Raw genomic sequence first — 23,471 nt, forward strand, 5'->3', positions numbered from 1 at the left:
CTCGTGTGGTTTTTGAGCTCGGAAGTCGGTTTTGCTCATTTTACGCGATCAGAACAAAGTTAGCCATTTCTGAATGCACATCTCGTGTCTGCATTCCGCGTTGATCATTTTGACGTGCATTGTCAATCAGACTGAATAATTGACCCTTAAGCCGGTATTGCAAATGTGAAGCTGGAGACGTCCTAGGAGTCTGAAGCCGGATTTCTCAAAATGCTTTCTGAGTTGCTTGGATGATCCAGAGATCACAATGATCTCTGTTCGTTGAGAACAAACTTTGAAGGATTAGAAAAGTGCATCTAAGACCCTAAAAGCACTGTTCTGAGGGCCTAGATGGATTGTGCAATTATGTCTGAGGATTTCACATTGAGCCTTGGGATGAGCGGCACTGGGTTGGCCAACCATCTAAAGTCAAGTTTCCGTGAAAAGGACTTCCGGTTATGAATTTCCATTGAAAGCGGCCTTTTTTGCTCCTTGGAGAACATTCGGGAGACTGAAAATGATTCTGGAGTCTGATTTGCCCAATTGCGTGTGTCCTCTATAGTTTTCGGGGCAATGCATGGCTAACTTCATTTGCTGATGTTTTGTCAGACCAGTCTCCAGTTATGTATTTCTGATGAAAGGTACGCTTGGTCTACCTCTCGGGGAATCATTTGAGAGGTATGTGTGACTTCCGAGGAGCAATCTGAAGCGATGCTTGTGATTTGTAGAATTGTGGGGTATGATTGTATCTGACATCGGGCATGAACTTTTCTTGGATGAATCGGCGTTTTTGGACTTCCACTGAAAAGTTGTCTGTATTCAGAAAATTGCTATGTATAAAGCAGATGATCTGCAAAATATGTTTGAATGCACTTTTCATCTGTTTGGTACCGTAAGGGATTTTTGGAGTCCAATATTGACTATTTTCTGATGGTCGAGTGAACCAGCAGAAAATAGCACTGTCGGCGATATATTCTAAAAACATCGGTTTAGATGCTGTTTGGGCTCTTTGTTTGCTCTGTATGTTGCTGGATGATTCTGTAAGTTCTTCTATCATGTGCTTGAATCATCTGCTCGTCTCTGTTGACTTGAGAATGAATAGCAATTTACTACTCTGTCGAGTCTTCTTCTGTATCAATGCTCAAGTAACAATAACTGTCACATAAACTTTCTTGGATTAGACAGACAAGCATAACTGCCTTAATTAACTAGATAAACATGAAACAAACAGACAACTAGACATGAGTTGGACCATTGACTTGATCCAATCTCTAACAATGATCACTCCTCCTGATGTGGCTTAACGATGAAAGGATTCGAATATCTCTTATCATTCCATGTTGACTTTTGCACTCAATTTCAACCATGACAGCATCACACAAGTCTTCATGAATATAATAGATCACTACAGCCCAAGCCCATTCTATAGATGAGGGACTAGCTAAAGCTGTTCTAGATGTTCATCATAATCCATTCTGCATACTCATGACTAGCCAGTAGGAAAAAAGTACGACTAAGCTTATTTTGCCCCTAATGATAACCAATCTTGGTACGAATTGAAGCTACAAACTCTTGACTTTCCAAGTTAGATTGAGAGCTTTGAGATTTTGAGATTGCCACAATCGTCTAATCTAAAACCTCTTGCTTTGCTTGAAGCTGAATTATTAGTTTTGAGTGCCCATCGCGTGCACAACATGTCGAACTTGCACTTTACCATGCATGTAAAGTTTTAAAGTGATCACAACTGTCTAATTTAAAAGGTTAACTGTGTTAAATATAGTTGTGATTTATTTACCTATTCGCTCACAAGCGTTGATAGGGTATAAGTCATATAGTTCAACTACCAAATTGATAGAGTAGGCGTATAGGTCGGATATAGGCTGTAGCTCAGCTGTGAGTCGCTCCTAATGTCCTTTGAGCCTTCAACGCTAACGAGATATGCGCACGCACAACAATTAATGTTCCCTCGTTGCCGTAAATCTATTCAAAGATTTCTACATTTTTCTTTTTTTGGTGAAGGAAGATGAAAGTAAAGAAGAAGTTTCACCCGATAAAGATTGGCCTGGTGATTAAAAGGTGTGACTATCAAAGGGAAGTTCCAAGTTAAAATCATATCTCGAATGTTATACAGGAGAATACTTCATATTGAATCACATGCACAACATGTGGCTAGACTTATCTATCTCGTGGTCTTGCAGGGTGTTCACGTGGATCGTGAGATCAGTCGGGTAAAGTCCGGACACCCTCGTTATAAAAAAAAGAAAGAAAGAAGGGATATACTTTTCAAGCCAATAAAAGTACAAGTCTAATGATTGAAATTCCCTCCGATATCGGGACAAAGGGAGGGGTAAGTGATCGATCGAGCCTTCTCTGCTAGGTCTTTGCATACGGTATTCCTCTATACATATAACCTAAAAAAAAAAAGAGAAACAATACAAATAGAGTTTGGGGGAAAAAAACAAATAAAGAAAAGGGAAAACCATATGGGAGGGAGGGGAGGGGTCGACGTCGACAGTGAGACCTCATAAGCACGTTCACTGGGCCAGGGGACACCTGAGGCACTGAGGGCTCAATGTCACAAATCACTTCAACGTCAGGCAATTGCATGGGTCCTCAAGACACGTACGTACAGAAATATATATGTATATATATATATTTTTCTGTTTTTGGCCAACAGAAATAATCAATTAAGAGAGCCTTTTATTTATCCTTTTGTTTTTCTTTTTCTTTTTTTTTGAGAAAAGAAAATTCAAGGGGAGCTTCAGATAAAATTTTGCTGCAAGTTGCCACAGATATTCTGTGCTGATCACTGGAGGAGAAGAAGATTCCTCTGTGCTGTCATCCTCTCTTGATGTCAAGGGCCGTTCTTATAGAAGAGTAAACATGCAGACCGATTAACCAATTAAATGAGAATTCAGTTAAAAGGGAGTTTATATCAAAAATTTTACTGCGTCTATCAGTGATCAGATGTTTTAACTCGGAAACTCCAACCAATATGTGGGTATGGAACACCAGATTCCATGTATACCCGGGGCGGGATATGATTCACATCTGACTTACAAGTCACAACAGTTTAACATAGCGATACTCACTACCGACTTGGAACGAAGATGCTCACTTATTGGAGTCGCGATGGTATTTCATGCCCCCGGTTATCTCACAATCCCTTATCCATTACTATTAGGCCATGTGCTTCCCCCGTAATTTAAAAAAACAAAGAATTCTGAAAGAACATCGTGATCTCGTGTACGTATTTCAAAAACGGTCAAAGATAAAATTTATTCAAAATGCAACCACATAATTTTAATTCTGCGTGTTCGATGAACACCTTATTGTAGACTTGGAAATAAATAGAGCAGGAAGCCTTGCCAGACTACCGACAGAAAAACTACATATTTTTAGTGAAAATATTCAGCCAATGTCATGCAAAATCCCAATCATCATCATCAGATATACTAAGTTGGAATCTGAGTGATCCTCGCTCTCGACTAAGTGTACCTGAATTATGTTTCTCCTATATGGACGTCAAACCATAGGAAACAAGACTGTTTTTTTCTTCTTTTTTCTTTCTATGTCAAATCTTAGCTTTACGTGTTCTATTACAAATAATATCTTATCCAATTAGGAATTATAATATCATTTTTTTTGTTATAAGAGAAGCTCGTGGATTTAGTATGATACAATGAAATAAAAATCCTAATATTTAATAAAAATACATAGACAGTCTCACAATAAGTATCGAATCCACGACCTCTTGCTTACCAGTTGAAAGCGTATGCTACAAACGCTACACCTTCTTTTAATTAGAATTATTATATTTGAAATAAAATCTTATTGATCAAATAGGTTTGTTCATATCCTCGGAACTTTCCAATACTTGGATTTAGATGATATTTTATATTTCGAGATTATTCCTTTCCTAATTAGTTCTTATATATCATCAAGAAATGGGTAAGTTCTTTATGTAATTTGCCAAGTCATCAGAATCATCCAATTCTGTGGTTTTGAACGCTTAGATTGAGGAAAACAGAGAAAAAAGAATGGTAGGAAAGGGAAAATTGTATGAAAATTTCATACAACTTTCCCTCCCCTCTCCTCATTGTCCCTCTCTTTCCCTCCTTTCCAAATAAGCTCTTGTCGATCATGTTTTGATATCTCAACTACTCTATCCTTCTCATAGAGTAATCAATTTTCCTCGTGCAGGGAAGGGGAGATCTAGGGAGTGTTATAAGTTGTCAGTTTGAAACTAAGAGAATCTGGGTTAAATTCTCATTAATGGGACTTTCATACTCCTGTATGGTGTTTTTCTTATTTTTATACTAAATCATAGGCCTCCTCCATAACTGATTTTTTCCTTTTTACCATGCCAAAATTTTTTTGCCAGATAACTCAAAATTTCCTCAATTGTGCCATGACTTCGCCTCGTGTCATGTGTATATGTTCCACGGCTTGCTAGCAATTAATGTTTCTATCAAACTATGGATCAATAACCTTTTTACAATATCACTCTATGTAATTGAACTCCTTACGTTCATGTCATTCTTTTTGCCATTTACATGGGGACATATACCTTCAAGTACGACGCATAATCTTCGACAATCGACAGTATATATTATATAGTGCAATAAATTTATACTCTCAGTTCATGCCAATTATGCACCCTTTTATTATATGATTGCGAAGATCATCAATGACATGAGAAAATATTTTCTGGTCAGCGAGGCAATGGATATTGTTAACTACTAAGCAGCGTCCATCACCTTATCGCCGCCTTGAAAAGAACATTTATCAATATAGTAATATGATTCTATCTATACCAATAACTTTTTCTCCATTTTTTAGCTTTTTTAAGAAAGTGAAATTTTTAATTTTTGAATTTTTAAAAACATATAAATATGATTTGAGACTGATCTTTATTTTCTCGATTTTTCAAGCTCTTTCTAGAAATGAACCTTTTAAATTTTCAAACATTAGATATAAATTTATGGAACCTGTCATTATCTTCTTGATTTTCGAATTTTTAAAAAAATAAATATTTTATGAAAAGATCCTGATAATATAAATCACGTAAAATTATAATTGCTTTTTAGAAAAATAAATGAGATCATATTTGTCATAAATATGATGGGTTATATATTTGCTTTTGAAAAAGCAAATTGGATTATTTTTTATAGATACAAATATGATATATTATCGACATTATAAAATGGAAGTACCACAAACGAACTCTGATATATCCAGCTCCAAAAAATTATTGATACCACTAGAGACAAGTTTTTCACATTTTCGCAAGCATGCTAGTTTATTTTAGTTTGTCTACTATTAGATGTAAGAGTGAATTCTTCAATTTTTCTCACAAATAAACTCTCGATAACATAACACACGTTATGATGTAATATTAAACTTTTATAGATTTTCTCTTTTGCAAGGGTGCACGTGAGTTCTTCTACTTTTTAAAGGTGAGTTTTTCAATTTCCTTATCTTGGTAGAAACAATATCCAAGGAGAGATATTACAAGACTTACATTGACTTATCTTTTTTTATATTTCTTTTCTTTATTTTATTTGTGATATCAAATTACAATTAGTTTTATATATATAATAGTATACTGCTATTTACTGAAAATCACTGCTTTCAACAATTTATAGTACTATTTTATATAATAAAATTAATTAATGAAAAAATTATGTTCTATCCCGTGCAATACATAAATCTCACGATTAATGTACTTATATAGTGCGATAAATTTATACTCTCAGTCTGTGCCAACTATGCACACTTTTATTATATGACTTCGAAGATCATCAATGACATGAGAAATTATTTTCATGTGAAATGCGAGGCAATGGATATTGTTAACTACTAAGCAACGTCCATCGCCTGATCGCTGCCTTGACAAGAACATCTATCAATATAGTAATGTGTTTTTATCTTTACCCATAAAAAAGTGTTTCTATCTTTCTATAATACGTATCGTCATATTTGAGAATTTGAACAATAAAGCGAAAACAAAATACTCGAGCAAGAAAGAACAAAAGCGACATGATTTAATTAAGAAATGCTTCATGGAGCTTTCATTGAAGTTTGGTCACAATGTTACAATAATTAAACTAACCATAATCTCACTATTAGCAACAAGTTGGTTTGGAGGATACCTGGCCTCATTAAATTAGAAATGTTCCCCATAACAAATCCAATCAATGAGAGATTACTGATGGTTTATTATGAATTACGAAAATGATGTACTATGATGCTTTAATTATTATAGATTCTCAACCGACTATGTAACAGCAAATTAAAAATGAGGGTTGGACGAGGTTGAGCCAATCAAAGAGAGAAACTATTTCGGTTGGCACGCTTCTCATTGGCTAATCGTGACACACAAGATGACCTTGCAAATGTTGACATATTCCTTAATTCATATATAAGATCGGAGATTATTAAAGCATTCTGGTAGTAATTCGTAAAACAGTATCTTCAACCAACCGACAATGACGATCCTAATTTGTACTCGACATAAACTGAATCCGGGGGCCTTTTGTAGTGGATTTTTGCACCTGCGGAAGCTCCATCTTTTATATTACTATGAGATCGTGCGACAATTTTCTTATTAACTTGACTCTTTTGGATTCCATCTTGATGACGTGGCAGTCAAAGATGGTTCAAAGACAGCTGGCTTGCTGATAGGGCTACAGACGGTGTCCTAAGAACCGGCTATAGAGCTGACGACTTGAGGAAAGCGACAGCGTTTGCTGTACCGGCGTAGTGGGATCGACATGTTTGCCAGCTCAGGCCACCCCGGTCCAACTGTAAAAGGGACTGTTTGGCCTGACCTCTTGGTATGTATGCATGCTATTAGAATTTTATGTTTAGTATCAAGGAAGCAGACCATTAATAATTAATAATACGTAATTCTCATAAAAAAATTATACATTAAATTATTAATATATTTGAAGAAGGTTGTAGTTTATATCACGAAGATCCTCGGGAGCGTTCTGAGCCGTTTGGATCTAGACAAATAATAGTTAACACGTACGCATAATACATGTTATCCCGAATTCAATAATATAAGCCCGTAAGAGTGATGCATGCAATGATGATCCTCGATCGTTATTATATCAACCCCATCCACCCCGTTTGTCTACTGTTTAAATAAACTTAAACTATATTTGGTATTAAAATTGAAAAAATAATAATCTCAATTATATGTTGATAGAATCTCGCGGTTTTAATGAGAGAAAAATGAAAAGGGGATGCAATGAAACCGTTATACAAATTGATTAAGTGGATTTACTTTTGCGATTCCTCTAATTTTCTCTCTATATTCTATTCAACTAATTATTCTATCGTTATGAGAAAATATTGTATTTGATAAGAGATAAATATGACAGCTTGAATTTTTTAAATTTATATTTTATAATAATTTTATTTTTCTTCACCACTTAGCATTAAATAGCTAAAGTGACCATTATAATTTCTTGAGTCGCTCAATATAGCAAATATCTCCTACTGTTACGACTTCGGTCCAAGTATACAATCACGTATAATATTGATTCCAAATTCATTAACAGATTATAAAATCTGTCATGGTATCAGAGTATGTGCAATCCAAGGGACTGATTGCTTAAAAGAATGCCTATTCCTCTTCATCAGGCAGTGGCTGCTTCATTCTCAGGGAATAAAACGTACGAGGACCACTTACTGGCAGGATGAAAACAAATATACGAGGGATCAGCTTGATTTTTTTTTGGGGGGGGGGGGGGGGGGGGGGGGGGGGGGGGGGGGGGGGGGGGGGGGGGGGGGGGTGTTGGGGTTGAATAAAACCATGCGATTTGATTTTTCAAGCTTGCATCGTTCAGTTCTATTTGTGAAAAATGAGCAAATAACATGATTTTACGTATAATTTACTCTTTTCAAAAATAGTGAAAAATAGATGTTCTAAAAGAAACGGCACAAAATTTAAAAATTATCATAAATCTAGCCGAGATCAAATCAATGAAAATCTGTCAAGATTTCATTTAGATATCTATATTTATTTTTTCATTAATTAACTTTTATAAATCTGTAAAGATTTCTTCAGAATTAAGATATAGTTTAATTAGACTGCCCGCCCGCCCAAGTCTGACGATAGTACGAGGTTTGGGCTGCGAAGAGCCCTATTCTCTATCTTCTCCTTCTTGAGCGGTTTAGATTGGATCGCTACTCGGCCATGCAATCCCCATTGTGGCCGCTGATGAGTTTCGTTGCCACCATCTTACATCATTGAACTCGGTAAGCTTTAATGATCAGACGAATGAATTCATATTTTCCTGAGAGTTTGTGGTTTAAAATGGTTCTTAGGAAGCAGAACAAAGTAAAACCTTAGTTAATTAGATGTTGATTTATGGAGGATGCTCTGACCCAATTAAACTCTTTGTCCTAATGTGAAGTGTTAGGTAGCCAAACAAGGACCATTTTATTTCCTCCGGGAAGAGATAGCCCAAAAATAATTGAAATTGGAATGACCCCATTCAATCCCATGATAATTAAGTTCTACACACTATTGTGGATTGGTTCGAGATATTGGAATGACCCCATTCAATCCCATGATAATTAAGTTGTACCCTTAACACTATTATGGATTGGTTCAAGCGATTCAGTACCTCTTCCTTTTAAAAGAGTCTTTGGCCGGCTTGAGTCTAGTGATTGGAAAAAATCCATGATTGGAGAAAGCTTACCCTACACCAACTTGGATGATACCTGGATTAGTTGGGGCACACTAGACTTCTATATATTAGGCGATACACAACACCATACTCTAATTTGTTAGTTTGATTTACTTGTTAATTAGCATTGGTTGATCTTAATTTGGCCCCTAACATATGATCAGCTTCCACATATCTACTATATTGCAAATTTTGTATTATACTGGGAGCAGCAAATAGAATTAACTAGCTGTTATACATGTGCGTTGCGCAGGTTGTTATACAATTGACATGTATAATTTAAAAATGTAATCATGAACAATAGGAATATCGTTTAACCAAATGAAATTTATAGTTTTGAGATGATATTTGTAAATATGAGATTCGCAACTTCATTTTATTTGGGCAATGAAATTTCTATGTTAAGTATTGAGAAAAAGAAAAATCAGCTTTGGTTCAAATAAGATTCATGGATCAGTGAAATATTGAATTTGTACTTTTAACTAAATATACTGATGTAATTTTAGGAAGTTTCTTTCTAGTCTCCTATAAGGCATCAATTGAATCAAAAAGTAGATTGAAATTTTTAAATTTTTACTGGTCTGCCTTTCATTTCTTCAAGGATAATTATTAAAGCATGACTTAAATTTATTTTTATAGTGTTTGGGGTAAAAATGTTGGCATATATAACCATAAAAAACACTATGACGTCATGATTCAGTTTAATTTTTGTTTCATTTGAATTGCTTTCTGATTTTAGTAAGTTCCTTCCTGGTCTCCCTATATAGAATCGATTGAATTAAAAAGGCATGTTGGAATTTTGCAAATTTTTAATTAATTTTCTTTGTTGATGTCCGATTGATGTAATTATCTTTCTCGGCATCAATTTATCAATTGAAAATGAGCATGCATTTTTTCACTTCAAGAATAATTAGTATGACTAAAATTGCACAAATTTATTCATTAATTTCATTTGTTTATTACTCTTCTTTAACACATTTGGCCAATAAACTCTATGGACTTCTCTAAAGTTAAGTGAATGTTGATCGCCTTATGCATTTTAGACTGTGTAGGTAATTTTTCCATGGAAAGGAAGATTATATTTGTCAGAATAATATGAATCGGACGTTATACTCGTCATAATAATATGAATCACATATTATACTTCAATGGAAAACCTCAAAGTTCAACGTATCATATATATGAGAAGAAGATGTAATTTGACAATGTATCATATGGTCATACTCTGACGAACATTCTGAAATATATTCTAATGTTATTTTAACTATAAACTTAATCCATTGCAAATTAATTCTTCAGTCTTCAAGAACATCCAAAGAAATGTATGGTGTTACATCGTCTGATTCGTCCTCATTACATAACCTATTAAGAACACAAAATATCGTTATTACCAATATATGTAAGATTAACTATATTTCAAGTTTGATCATTCCTTACATGAGCTTTCTTCATTTCTTTTGTGGTGGATCAGGGGTTCCGATAGTTAGGGCTTGTTTGATTTGTGGAAATGATTTTAGAATCATGATTTTGATTTTAACTCTACCCACTACACAACAAAAACACACGTTTCCCAAATCAAATTTATAATACAATCTCATTTGTCATTTTCCACAATCAAAATCAAAATCAAAATCAAAGTTACTTTAACTCTGAAATCAAACGCCCCCTAAAGCTCCCTTTTCATGACTTTTTTTCATAAGCATTGCATAAGATATTTAACAGTTGAAGTATTAGAAGACGTAATAACCTCTTCCTCCTGTTAGTGACAAATTTGTGAATGAGGACTTTCATATCATTGTCATACATAATTGGTTTTTAGATTTTTTACTATTACCTCATTATGATATGCAATTTTCAGGAACTTTTATCTTCCCCGGATTTCAAAGAAACATCTCATCTTTATTTGGAAGACATGGGTGGAGCTAACAATTTTTATAAGCTGTGGAGGTTGGTCATAATCATTATCATCCCATAGAAAGAATGAGTACATTGACAATTATAATGTCACATAATATTCATAACAAATATATACAATACATTGAAAATGTAAATGAACTAATACTTTCAAATGCAGTAGTAAGATCCTTCAGCTTAACTTGGGTAATTTTTCAGCCACTTCATCAAATAGAACCAATATAGTGGGTCCACTTGACCCTTTTACCTCTAGATTATGTCAAAACCTAATTCATGTAACATGAAGTGGAATATTAAATAATATAATTGAAGAATTGATAGAAAATATATTTATGATGAGAAGGGTTTTTAGCTATATCACCTTTTGATTGGGTAATCAAGATCGTTTTAACATGTTTCACAATAGAATTTCATGGCTGAAGCAGTGAGGCTTTTTTTAATTTTTTGCAGTTAGGGAAAGAATCATAATACCAATTATTTTCAAGTAGAATGTCCTAGGTGGTGGCAACACAACAGACTGCTTCATTTTGAGTTTAAGATAAAAATAGTTATTGTATTTTGTAAAAATTATATTTTGCAAAACCAAATGTTCACTGCTAACATAATAAAAATTATTGGATTAGTCTTTCTTTTTCAAGTACAGGTATCTCAAATAAATTCTTAATGTTTTAAGATTTGGGGTGTTGAGTAGCCTCAATGTTCTGAATAGGTTGCACAACTTTAAAATCCTTACGATGATTCATAAAAATCAATATAAGATTAAGATAATATATGATCAGCTCGATTAAATATAAAATGTAAGGAGAATACAAGTATGAAGTGATTCTCGAACTCATTAGTTTCAGGTATGTTAGGATTGATGTATATCTTGCTTAACTTGCGGTCCAAATGGACAAATTATCTGCAAGTGGAGAAACATTACTTGAAAATACGATAAGAACAGAAATCTCTCACATAATATAATCTTACCAAGGAAATTCCTCACCCTTGTGGATGTGAAAAAAACAACGTTCACGTCAGACTCATGTGCTTCCATTGTTTCCTTAAACAATGCCATATAATCATCCCAAAGGATTATATTCATCATATTTCTCTTCTTTTGTGGTTCTTTCTTCAGCCGGACTGACTGCCACAATAAGCCTAATAATATCTAAGACAGGATAAAAGAAAAAGGTTATAAGGTATAATGGACATAATATTAATTTTATTTGTACAAGAGGCTTCATTATTATAAAAGATATCAAGGGAAGAGATTTACCTATCAAACGATCTGTATCACATTGATTCTATAAATCCTCAAACTTTACAAACTTAAACACATGTTGAGGAATCACACTTACATTAATCTCAACCTTTTTTTACAGTTGCATAGAAGTCCAACATGAACCTATTGTTCTCCACAACAGCAAATTTCTGGAAAAAAAATACTTTGGTGATACAAAACTTTTTAAGTTGTAACGCGGACGGTATAAAATCTTTCTTTTGTAACAATTTGGTACAAAACGTATCAAATTGTTTCAATCTAGTCCAATCCGTCAATTTCCACCGACACCGAGAAGATTTTTTAACGTAGTACGTGACGTGACAAGTCGTATCGTATGTAAGCTCGAAGCTTTTAGCATGATGTAATAAATGGGTACAAAATTTTTATTAAGATGTAACAAATGGGTACAAAACTTTTATTAAGATGTAACGAAATGGTACAAAACTTTTAGTATGACGTAACAAATTGATACAAATAACGGAACAAAGGAGACAATGTTAAAGCAAGTTAAACTGCTTTAAAACAACTTCAGCAGCACAATATGGATTGCTTTCTCTTTCAAAGCAGCAATAACCACCCATGTAAACTCAGCAACAACACAATATGAAATACCATATCTGCCTCTCACCATATTCAATAAAAAAACTCTCATAAATAAATGGCCAAGAGTTACCAAGACAACTACACCCAATCACAATAATAAAATGGTAGATTGTTCTTTCCAAATCTCAGAGGAACATTAAATATATATATATATATATATATATATATATATTACTCTTTAAACCTATAGCAAAAGGGGACAGTATTCTTTCCACCACTAAAACATCAAAAATGTCGACAATGTTCTTTCTACTAGTATGAAAAGGGGCAATACAAGGCTAACAGCTATATCCAATCAGTTTCAACATGAGCATCAAAGTGTTGTATTTATAATCTCACATAAAGATGAACGTCAAGATGACATTCTATACCTAATCGCCAATATGTGGTGGCTGGCTCAAAGAACCTGATGTCTTTGCCTTCCTCCGTGTTGTTGGTGTCTCCTAGCTGAGAGAATTTGGAGCAGATCCATCACATGTGTTTTTGCTTCCCTTGCCTCTCCTTTTAATAGACCCAGAAGGCCATATTCCTTCCTTATTCGTCCTTTGGCTTGAAGATCTTGAAACAGATGCAGTAGGTGGATTTGGTGGTGATTGGGACGTCCTAATAAACTGATACTCAAATTGGCCATAAGCAGGTGGGGCAAGTGGTTGGGGATAAGGCTAAGGATCCAAACAATTAATAATTGTAAAAGTTTTACATTTTCATGAAAATGTGAATGTATTTGATATGTACACCTGGGTAACATTGCTTTGTACGAACTCTGATCTATGAAGATGTGGACTAACAAATGGGGGCTCAGGAACACTGTCATATTTTCTCCTCCTCTTTTCCTATAAGTAGCTTGCAAGCTAAGGAATAGATCGTTGAAATGAATGAATATAAAGAATATATATTTGTCTAGCAGTAGTTCATAATGTTTTGTTGGTTGGAACTTCTACTTGGCAGATCTTGCTCTATGTTTGAAAGACTTGCTAAAGCACTCCTTCATCTCTTTTTACAAGTCTTTTTATTTTGACCAGTTTCTTTGCATATTGAGCATCTCATTTTCATGCAGCATTTTTTTTCCAATTTTCTCGGTGCCATCTTTAGAAACTCGTACTATTTGCTCATCATGACCCTTTCTCATAACAGTTTGAGGTCTACCTTTTTTTTGCCTCAAGGGAGAAGGTTTTACTGGTTTCAAACCAATCGGGTCATAATCATCTAGATCTCTTAATGGATAGATAACTACTTCATAGCAAGCTTTAAAGCTTGCAACACTATAGAGAGGATGGATAAAATCTTTTAGCTTCTTTTTTTCTAGTTGTATACATGCAATTGCATGGTGGCAAGGCATATTTGAGAGTTGCCATCGCTTGCAACTGCATGTCAAAGCAAGCAAATCCACCACATATAGCTTCTCAGCAACTTACTTGTCCCAGACTCAGTTGGCCAAAACCCTGAGGCCCACTCCTTGTACTTCTCAAGCTTCTTCAAAATCTTAGAACAAAACCTCCCATTATACTTGTTTGCAAGTTTCCTTTTCATGGACATCATTTTCATCAGTTTTGTTTTAATACTCTCAAACAATGCAATAATAGGTTTGTCCCTTTCTTCCAAAATCCACTTGCACAATAAAAAAGATTACATATTATTATTTACTTTCAAGTCAAAGTACTGCACTTACTAAATATGTAGAGTACTTGTTGAAGTATTCGCAGTGGTTGTTTAATAGAATATCAGACTTAGGGTATTTCCTAAAATGGGACTTTGACCATTATGATGGAGGTTTATCCTAGAGTCATTCCCAAGCTTTCTCATCTTGTATTTTTAACACCTCCATGTGCTTCCTGAATTCTGCTGGGTAAGTGGCTTTGGCAGCAGCCCATAACAGGTTTTTCAATTCTTCCCCCTTCTTGTTAGTGTTTGCTCCACAAAGGTTTTTCCATATATGTCGAGTGCATAACTTTTTCTCTGCAAGAGGAAACAATTTATCAAGGGATTGAACAAACCCCTTGATAACAGAACACAAGGAAAAAAAAAAACACCGTCAGTAAGTCTCACAAGTAAATAGGCATTTATATTGGTTTAAATAAATTAACACAAATACGTAAGTAAATCTAATCGATTTTCAATAAAACCATACATTCTCCTTATCTCCCATAAAAGTCCAAGGGGAGGAATCATTAATATTCAAGTCTCTTGCCAAATTTTCTAAGAACCATGACCATGATTCTTTATTCTCAATCTCCACCACCCCAAATGTTATAGGATAGATGCAATCATTTGCATGTATTCCCACTACGACTAGGAGTTGTCCACTGTATCTTCCCTTAAGCCAACACCCATCCAATCCAATTAATGGCATGCAACCAACTAGGAAACCCCTCTTGCAAGCATCAAAACATACATACATATTCTTGAAGATGTGATGGTCAGTCCGTATTAAAATAGAGGAACCATGATTAGTCTTTCTTAATTCTTCAAAATGGTCCCATAATTTTGCATATTGTTTGAACTCCTTAATAACGTCAGAGCATAATTCCTTGCCCTCCATAGCTTTATGTTGCTGCATTTGGCCTTGAAGCCATGGTCAAGCTGATGTGCAAAAAACTTGGATGACCAATTTGGGTCAGCCCAAAACGGAGCCTTATAGTCTCACCTAACCACTTATAAGTGATATATATATGTCAGAAACTTCCTTCCCACATGTGTGCTTGTCCTTATACTTCTTAATTTGCAATGCATTGTGCATTTTATTCCATGCTGACCTGAGCATCCATCAATTGCAATTCTTACACTTTGCATTGACTCTATCATTTTCATTCCTCATGATGGCAATGTTGACTTTGTTCATGATACCATATTGCTTCACAACATTCTTTAACTCCTTCATTGTTCCAAACAACATACCAATTACAAACTCTAGATCTTGCAAGTCTCTCTCTCGCCTGAATTCTGGCAACTTACTTGCACTCCCACCTTCATTGTCAGAGTCTATGCTCTAGAAGCCATTAGACTCATCACCTCCATCCCCTGCCTCCCAATCACTTTCTTCACTGATAACATCGACATGTGGTTCTTTTCTGGTTTCAGAAAGGTGGCTACTCCTCTTCCCATGTCGAATGCCTGCTTGCAATGCAACATTCACATCCACCAGATCCATATAATATGTCATGTCATTATCAGTATCATTCAATTCAGAACCCTCATCCTCATTTGCATCTTCAACCAGCATATCTTTCACATATGTTGATTGAGCTCCTATAGCAGGAGCATTCTCCTCTCTTCTAAAACTTCCATAAACCCCATGTCATCCAAATGCAAGTTTACATACCCAAAGTCCTCTTGGACATCAACTAAAGGCACATCTCTGTCTGCATCCCCCATAACCTCCTCTGCATCTCCAACACCCTCCTTTGCATCTTCTGCATCTCCCACAGCCTCCACTGTGGACCAAAACCACCAAAACCTAATCATCATAAATGTTTAACAAGGGCTAAAAAAGCAAAAAGCTTCGACTTTCTAAACATAACAATTGTGATCCTAGTTGACCACTCAATATCAACCATAGAAGTTTATTCTGTCGTGGAGCGCTAACAATATGGGTCATGATAATAAAATACAGGAAGAGCAAGAAGTATGTTGTGTATATAAAAGGAAGAAGAAAGTAACGGGGGAGAAACTTGAGGACCTAGGAAATGAGGGGAAGAATGATAGAGGTATCTTGAATAATTCTTGTTATGCTTCAATGTCTTAAGTGCCTCTGGTTGAAAAGTAACTGTCATGTACTAAATTTTTTTTTTCTTGTACTTGCTTTCTTTGGTTTTGCAGAAGATGACTTTTTCTTTTTCTATTAAAAAGAAAAAGTCAAAGCTAAGTTTATATAGACTGAAAATATCTAAGTGTCGTAGGGAGAAATTTTCGTTTTGCAAATGGTCCACTAAGGTTTATGATAAATGATCAGTGCATGACCCCATGCAATAATTACCCTCACATGAACTCTCATGCACCTCTGACCGAACTACCTTGGCCATAAGAATAATGAACTTTTCATTTACCTAACTAATTAATTATTAACTTATCATATATGTTAATTATAGAGCTTGTTTGCGGTGTGTGCGTGCATGCGTGTGTGTGTGTGTGCGTGTATTTGGCTTCTTTATGATTAGATAAATCTGAAACAGAAGTTCAGATGGCTCCCGTACTTGGCCATGAACAAATTCGGGATGGACTGTATAGATAGAAAAGCCACAATTTAGAGGTAGTAACATGTCCTAAGAGTTAGTCATAATGAACGATATCGTTGTTACAAGTTTGAATCTTTTTACACTTTTCCGAAGAAACAAAAGAAAAGGGACTGAAAATAGAGGAATGAAGAAAAATCCAACAGCAACTTTGCCACTTAATCAAGATGATCAGATGCCAAAAGTAATGAGCTTCGTTGCACCTAGTAAGAGTAGAAAGAATTTAAAGGCACCTAAAGTATATCAAAAAGAAAATACTTGCTAAGAATCAGTTGTAACAAACCATAATATCATTGCTAGTTTGATTATTTTTATTCTTTTCGGGAGAAAACTCAAAACAAAGTGACGAAGAAGAACCCAACCATTATATAGCTGTTGAGCCGAGATGATCAGATGCTAAAAGATAACCATTCTTCGACCCATTCAGTTAGAGGCAGTAACATGTGCCAAAGTACATAAAACATAAAATATTCGCTAAAGAGTCGATCATAACGAACCGCATTATTGTTGCAAGTTCGAATCTTCTTATTCTTTTCAAGAGAAAAAGAGGATTAGTAAACTCAAAACAGAGCAATGAATCAGAGCCCAACAACTACTCTACTGCTGAACCAAAATGATCAGATACTCAAAAGTAACCATCCTACAGCCCATTAAGTTGGAGCAAAAGAACACCTTTCGACTTCATCCAAAACCTAAAATCTAAACCACAAACATCGTCGACACGGTAAGCTAATAGATTACTTACCATACATGGGAACAGGGTCTAAGGAGCTTAGATCGTGAGGCATTGCAAACAAACCAAAACCTTGCATGTGCTCTGACTCCTTTCACTGCTTGCAACGAAACCCTAGCCTGATCGCAAGTAGAAGGAGAGAAAATTGAGAAATAACTACTGTCATTAGCTCCCCTAAACCCTTTGTCTTGTCTTCTCTCTCAAGTTTTGCTTTTTGTCTTTTATTGTGTTTTTTTTTTCTAGCCACGTACAATACGACTTGTTATGTCACGTACCTCGGCAGAAAGTCTTCACGGCGTCGGCAAAAACTGATGGATTGGACTTGATGAAACAATTTGATGCGTTTTGTACCAAATTGCAACAAAAAAAAATTTGTATCATCCACGTTACAACTTAAAAAGTTTTGTATCACTCAAGTAATTTCCCGCAAATTTCTCTTTGTTGGGTTTTACCAAGAAAATTTTCAGAAAAAATTTGTCTTGTCTTCTCTCTCAAGTTTTGCTTTTTGTCTTTTATTGTGTTTTTTTTCCAGCCACGTACAATACGACTTGTTATGTCACGTACCTCGGCAGAAAGTCTTCACGGCGTCGGCAAAAATTGATGGATTGGACTTGATGAAAAAATTTGATACGTTTTGTACCAAATTGCAACAAAAAAAAAATTGTATCATCCACGTTACAATTTAAAAAGTTTTGTATCACTCAAGTAATTTTCCCGCAAATTTCTCTTTGTTGGGTTTTACCAAGAAAATTTTCAGAAAAAATACATCCTCTCTCTAAGGACGTTATTGAGCCTATGGCAAATATTTATCCCTATAGAGGCATGTAAAGAATTGCTCTGATGGTAAAAATAGGAAAAGCCACAAACAAAAATATCTATTAGCAATTCTGATTTCAGAATAATTTTAATTATAAATCAAAGGGACACACTCACAAACCTTCTCATCAATGAATACCATGTCTATACTAATTAACTGTTTGTTTCTATGGATATTCAACGTATCCCACAGTTTACATACTCGCAATTTTATTTTCCAATCATCCCTGTCCAGGTGTAGTCCCTCAAAGACGGAATAGTGGCCATCACTTAATGCCTTAACCCTGTAGTAACATCAAAATACTAATCAATATAGCATACTACAATAATCTAAAATATACTTGCATAAACTTAATAATGAAATCATAACTTCTCTTAAAAAATATGGAAACAGATCAATTAAAAATTATGGGCACAACATATAATTCACAAATTCACATCCTCAAATTTATAAAAGGAAAACAAGCAGTAACCCACTAATTTGTTTGATCTATATAATATATAAAAGCGGAATTAGTTCAATTTATATAATATATAAAAGCGGAAGAGTAAAATTGTGGAAGTCCTATTAGAGAAGCTCCTGTTAAGATATCCTCAATTGCTCGAATAACTCCATTTGATAACTTTCAGCTCCACGGAAATTGACATTTCATTTTTAGTTAAATAAACTTATACTATATTTTATTGGTGTTACATTCAACGAATGTTAAAAATTTGTCCATATTATTTGCATGTAATAATATATAATAAATTATTTTTGAAAAATTAAAAGTTTCTCCTATAATTAGAAAGAACTCATCGACATACGTGATACTATTTAAGTTCAATGTGCTAAATTATCTATAAATACCCAACAAAATTCATTTTATCCATCGACTTTCTATTCGCTATGTTTTTTTTTAAGCACTTATACGTATTACAAGATTACGGTCTCTATATAAACATATTATTCACTTTATAAGTCTAGAGTACGTGTTTGTTTATTGTGATCATGGTTTTACTTACGTGGCCATCTTTTTTTATTTATTTTTATCTATATTCATTTGTAGGTCACATGTATTGATTATCTATTCTATAAAAAAAAAGATGAAAAATTACCGTGCAACGCGCGAGGATGAACCAGTTAATTCAAATTTTCAAGTTCGTTACTTGCGGAAGATATCTTCCTCGGGGAACTAAACATATGTCACACATGCGTGCAACATAAATTAATGATTGGGACTTAGCAAAAAATTCATATATCAAGTCATAGTAAAAATGGCAGAATTATCTGTATATTATATAATGTCATTGCTTGAATTTCGGATGAATCTCGTGAATACAATTTTGTTAAATCGCCAAATCCTCAGCTCATCATGAAGCGACTTTTCACTCACCGGTTCACTCATAAGAAATTCAATAATTGATCAAATACATTAAAATTGTGCGCTGAATTGACTTTCTCATTCCTCATCAATGTATCTGTATAAAAGTGAGAGAGCGCCACAACTCCGCTTTCTTTAAGCCTTCAGCTCGTAGTTAAACGTCTTTTCAATTCTTCGGTTCAATTTAGTGCTTGATTGGATGTTCATGTATTTGTCCATTTCTAGAGTTCATGCAAAGTAAATACAATGTATGTGTGTCATGATTGTGTACACAGACTCTTGTTATTACAAGCAATCTACTTTGATCTTTCACGGTAGATTGCTCTTAAACTTCTTTGGGCTTTTTGCAGAATACTCCCCGTCTCTTTGTTCTCTTATCTTATTATGAGATTCCCAGCAGGCCATTATTCTTCTACCATTCTCTAATTAGCATTGTGCAAAAATCTCAATAACTGAACCGTCCTGCAAAACCTTCCTGTTTCGAACCAAAAAAACCGAATTAATCGGTAACAGAAATTATTCGGTTTGGGATTTTAAAAGGAAAATTGGTTACGGGATGGTTACGGTTTTTAAAATTAAAAAATCGGGGTGAATCGTCCCATCTCGAATTTATATTCACAACATTATTATATATATTATATATGAAATTTGGAAATTTTAATTTAATAGAAGGTCAAAATGGTGAGGTTAAAGAGTATAAAATTTCTAATTCTAATTTTAAGTGGACACTTTTCTTTCTCTTTATTGATGAATGTTGTTTAACTAATTATTTTTTAGTGTTTGTGGTATGTGGATGAATGAAACTAAGTGATATCATAAGTTAAGATTTTTTAAAAGATTTCTCAATGTCCGTTCTATTCAGTTAACCGAACAATAAAACCAATAATTTTTCGGGACAGTTTTCCTCTTCTATTTCAGTTACGATTATGGTTAGTAAAATTCTTATCCTGAAATTTTGTGACAATTACTATTCATACTAAAAATTGTATCGAACCGTCTCATGCCCATCTCTATCTCTAACGCTACTCCAATCTCAAATGCCTTCGAATCCTAGGACTCCTGCCCAAGGATGACAATAGTGGGGCAGTTCCCATGAGCCTCCGGTGAACTGACTTTGCTTCTACCCTGAGAAACTCTCTTCTTGCATCTTCGATACCTTCTCGGTCGCCGACAAGCTTATGGAGTTTTCTAATTTTGTCGTCATTGTCATCATCTCCCCTCTACATTACGGTTGACATAAGTTGCTCTTTTGTTGTCAATGTATCTATTGCCACATTGTGGTGCTATATCATATGATTGTGTAGGTGAACGTGATAAAAGGATTTTTAAGACCCGTATATCCAAATGGATCATGCAAATCATTTAAGTTTATCTTCCCGATTCACGAATAAATTTTAAAAGCAATATATTCAAGTAAATTTAATTTTTAATAAATATTGAATTTTTACCTATTTGTACAATGAGCGGTCCTGCACCTAGTTTAATGTGTGAACTAAAATCTTCTACGTCAAAGAAGATGCATTTTTTGAAGAACCAAAATCTTCTGTTGTATATATAATAGAAATTATGTAACGAATTAAATTTTTAATGTTGGGACGAGAGACAGATCAGTTAAAAGTTCAATTAGAAGTATGAAAGACAAATTATTTGAAGAACAATGCTTAGACTTCTACGACCATGGAGAAAATTCATGGAGGTCCCTTATTCAATTCTATTTAAGGCCCTCTTTGGATCGATGTAAACTTCAGATTTTCCTAGGAAAATCCAAAAATTAAAACCTATTTTACTTCATAAATTATTTAGGAGTGTGGTAAGGAAATCATTTTCCGAGGTTAGGATTTTACAGGTGTAGGTGGGAAAATTTTTACAATCGAAACACTTAGTATTCTCGAATTATGGCCGCGGGTATAACATTTTATCTATATAAAAATAAATTATATTATTATATTATCACCCATATTCTCTATAATCCGTTATAACACAACAATACCAACGTGTGTTGATTAAACGGTTCGGCACTTGTTCTGTTTAAGTAAGGTTTCCAGTTCGAATCATTGTGAATGTAAAAAATATATGCTGGGAGATCTTTACCCTTTAGTGGACAGACCAAGCTTGACTGGATTAGTCGGGTCCAATTGGACTTCCGGATACCGGGATTTACATCGAATATGACATAACAATTTTACTTTTCGACCTTTAACTGATGTAAAATGATTCCATAGTTAAATTTTTCTTATAATCTTCATATTTCCCATAATTTAATAATAGGCAAACCAAACGGTTCTTGAACTTTTATCTATTTGTATAAATTTATTGAGAATGTAATAACATGTTTTTTCTTAAATAAAATATGAAGTGTGTAAAAGTATTTTCATTGAAGCTGTTCATCTACGGGTTGCTAAAAATTCGAACAGTTGCTATTCCCCGCATGATACACGGGTTTCAAAGTTAGTTGAGTTAAATTCTAGCTAGATCTGGTTAATTTCGGCTTATTTTCAACTGACACAAATCTTATATTTTTACTTTAAACTTTTGGATTACGAACAATAAAACTTAATTGAGTTCATCATTGACATTGAATCAAATTATTGAAAATTTAAGCGGATGACAAGCATCGAACTAAAACGTTAATTCCGATCCCTTGCACGGCGATGAGAACTTTTGCCTGAATATTCATGTGGCGCATAAGTCCTCCAGCAGTAGCTGCTCTCTTTTTCTCTTGACGATGGTAAACAAGGCCCTTCAATAAGTGCTCCCCTTTTACTCTCCCGGAAGACATACGCCTACGAGTGTGACAAATTTGTCCCACGCATAAAAAAAAAAAAAGGTAGCCATTCTTTTTCCTTTTTTTTTTTAAAAGAAGTACAAAAATCTCTCTTGTAATTTGAAGCCGGAACAAATTGCACCATACGTTTTTGTCATGGACAATTAGCCCCTATGTGGTGTACTCCGTTAGACATAAGGGATTACGACGTTAATTTTTTTTCATTTTCATTCATCAATCTTTAAACTTTTTAATCATTTAATCCTAAATCTATTTTCTTTTATAATTCCTATCATCAACTTTTCATTTTAGTCCTAAAAAGAAAATCGAAAGGAAATGAGGGGTCGGGGCCGCCGACCCCTCCACTGGGATTGCCGGTACCCACGAAGGATGCCGGCATCTTCTGTGAGTGACGGCAACCTCGGTGGAGGGATCAGGGTCGCCGATTGGTGGCCTCAACCCCGAATCAACCGGGGACCTCCGATTCGGGGTTGGGGCCGCCAATCGACGACCCTGACCCTTCCACAGAGGTCTCTGGCGTCCTCCGTGGGTACTGGGGATCTCGGTGGAGGGGTCAGGGTCGCTAATTGGAATCCCCAACCTTGAATCGACAGGGGACTTTCGACTCGGAGTCCCTGACCCCTTCACTAAGGTCGTCGGTACCCACGGAGGACGCCGACGATCTCGTTGGAGGTCGGGGTCGCCGATTAGCAGCCTCGACCCCTCATTCCCTTTCTATTTTCTTTATAGGACTAAAATGAAAAGTTTAAGATATGAATGATAAAAGAAAATATTTAAAATCAAAATTATCAAAAGGCTAAAGATTGAGAATTGAAAATGAAAAAAAATTAATGCCGTAATTCTTATGTCTAACGAAGTATACCAAAGGGGGGCTAATTGTCCATAATAAAAACATGTAGTGCAATTTATTCCGATCCCAAATTACAGAGGAGATTTTTGTATTTTTTTCTCTTTTTGTTTCCTCAAAATAGTAATGTTGTTCATCTTGATGAACACGATAAAGGAAAAATAATGTAATAAATGCAAGTGAAAATATAATCAGTTCAATCACAAATTGAGATTTCAGTAAACGAAATTTC

The 23,471-nt window shown here is 34.7% G+C and overlaps 1 long non-coding RNA gene across 1 annotated transcript; it reads right to left on the reverse strand.

Annotated features, from left to right (window-relative positions):
• Positions 1-9,858: 9,858 nt before the first annotated feature.
• Positions 9,859-12,951, reverse strand: LOC116189060. The gene is made up of 3 exons (XR_004152307.1): positions 12,837-12,951; positions 11,568-11,748; positions 9,859-10,046 (listed from the first exon to the last, which is right to left on the reverse strand). It is a non-coding gene; the product is annotated as an uncharacterized LOC116189060 (long non-coding RNA).
• Positions 12,952-23,471: the final 10,520 nt, after the last annotated feature.

The sequence above is a fragment of the Punica granatum genome, chromosome 8 (assembly GCF_007655135.1).
Source record: "Punica granatum isolate Tunisia-2019 chromosome 8, ASM765513v2, whole genome shotgun sequence".
Classification (NCBI taxonomy): Eukaryota; Viridiplantae; Streptophyta; class Magnoliopsida; order Myrtales; family Lythraceae; genus Punica; species Punica granatum.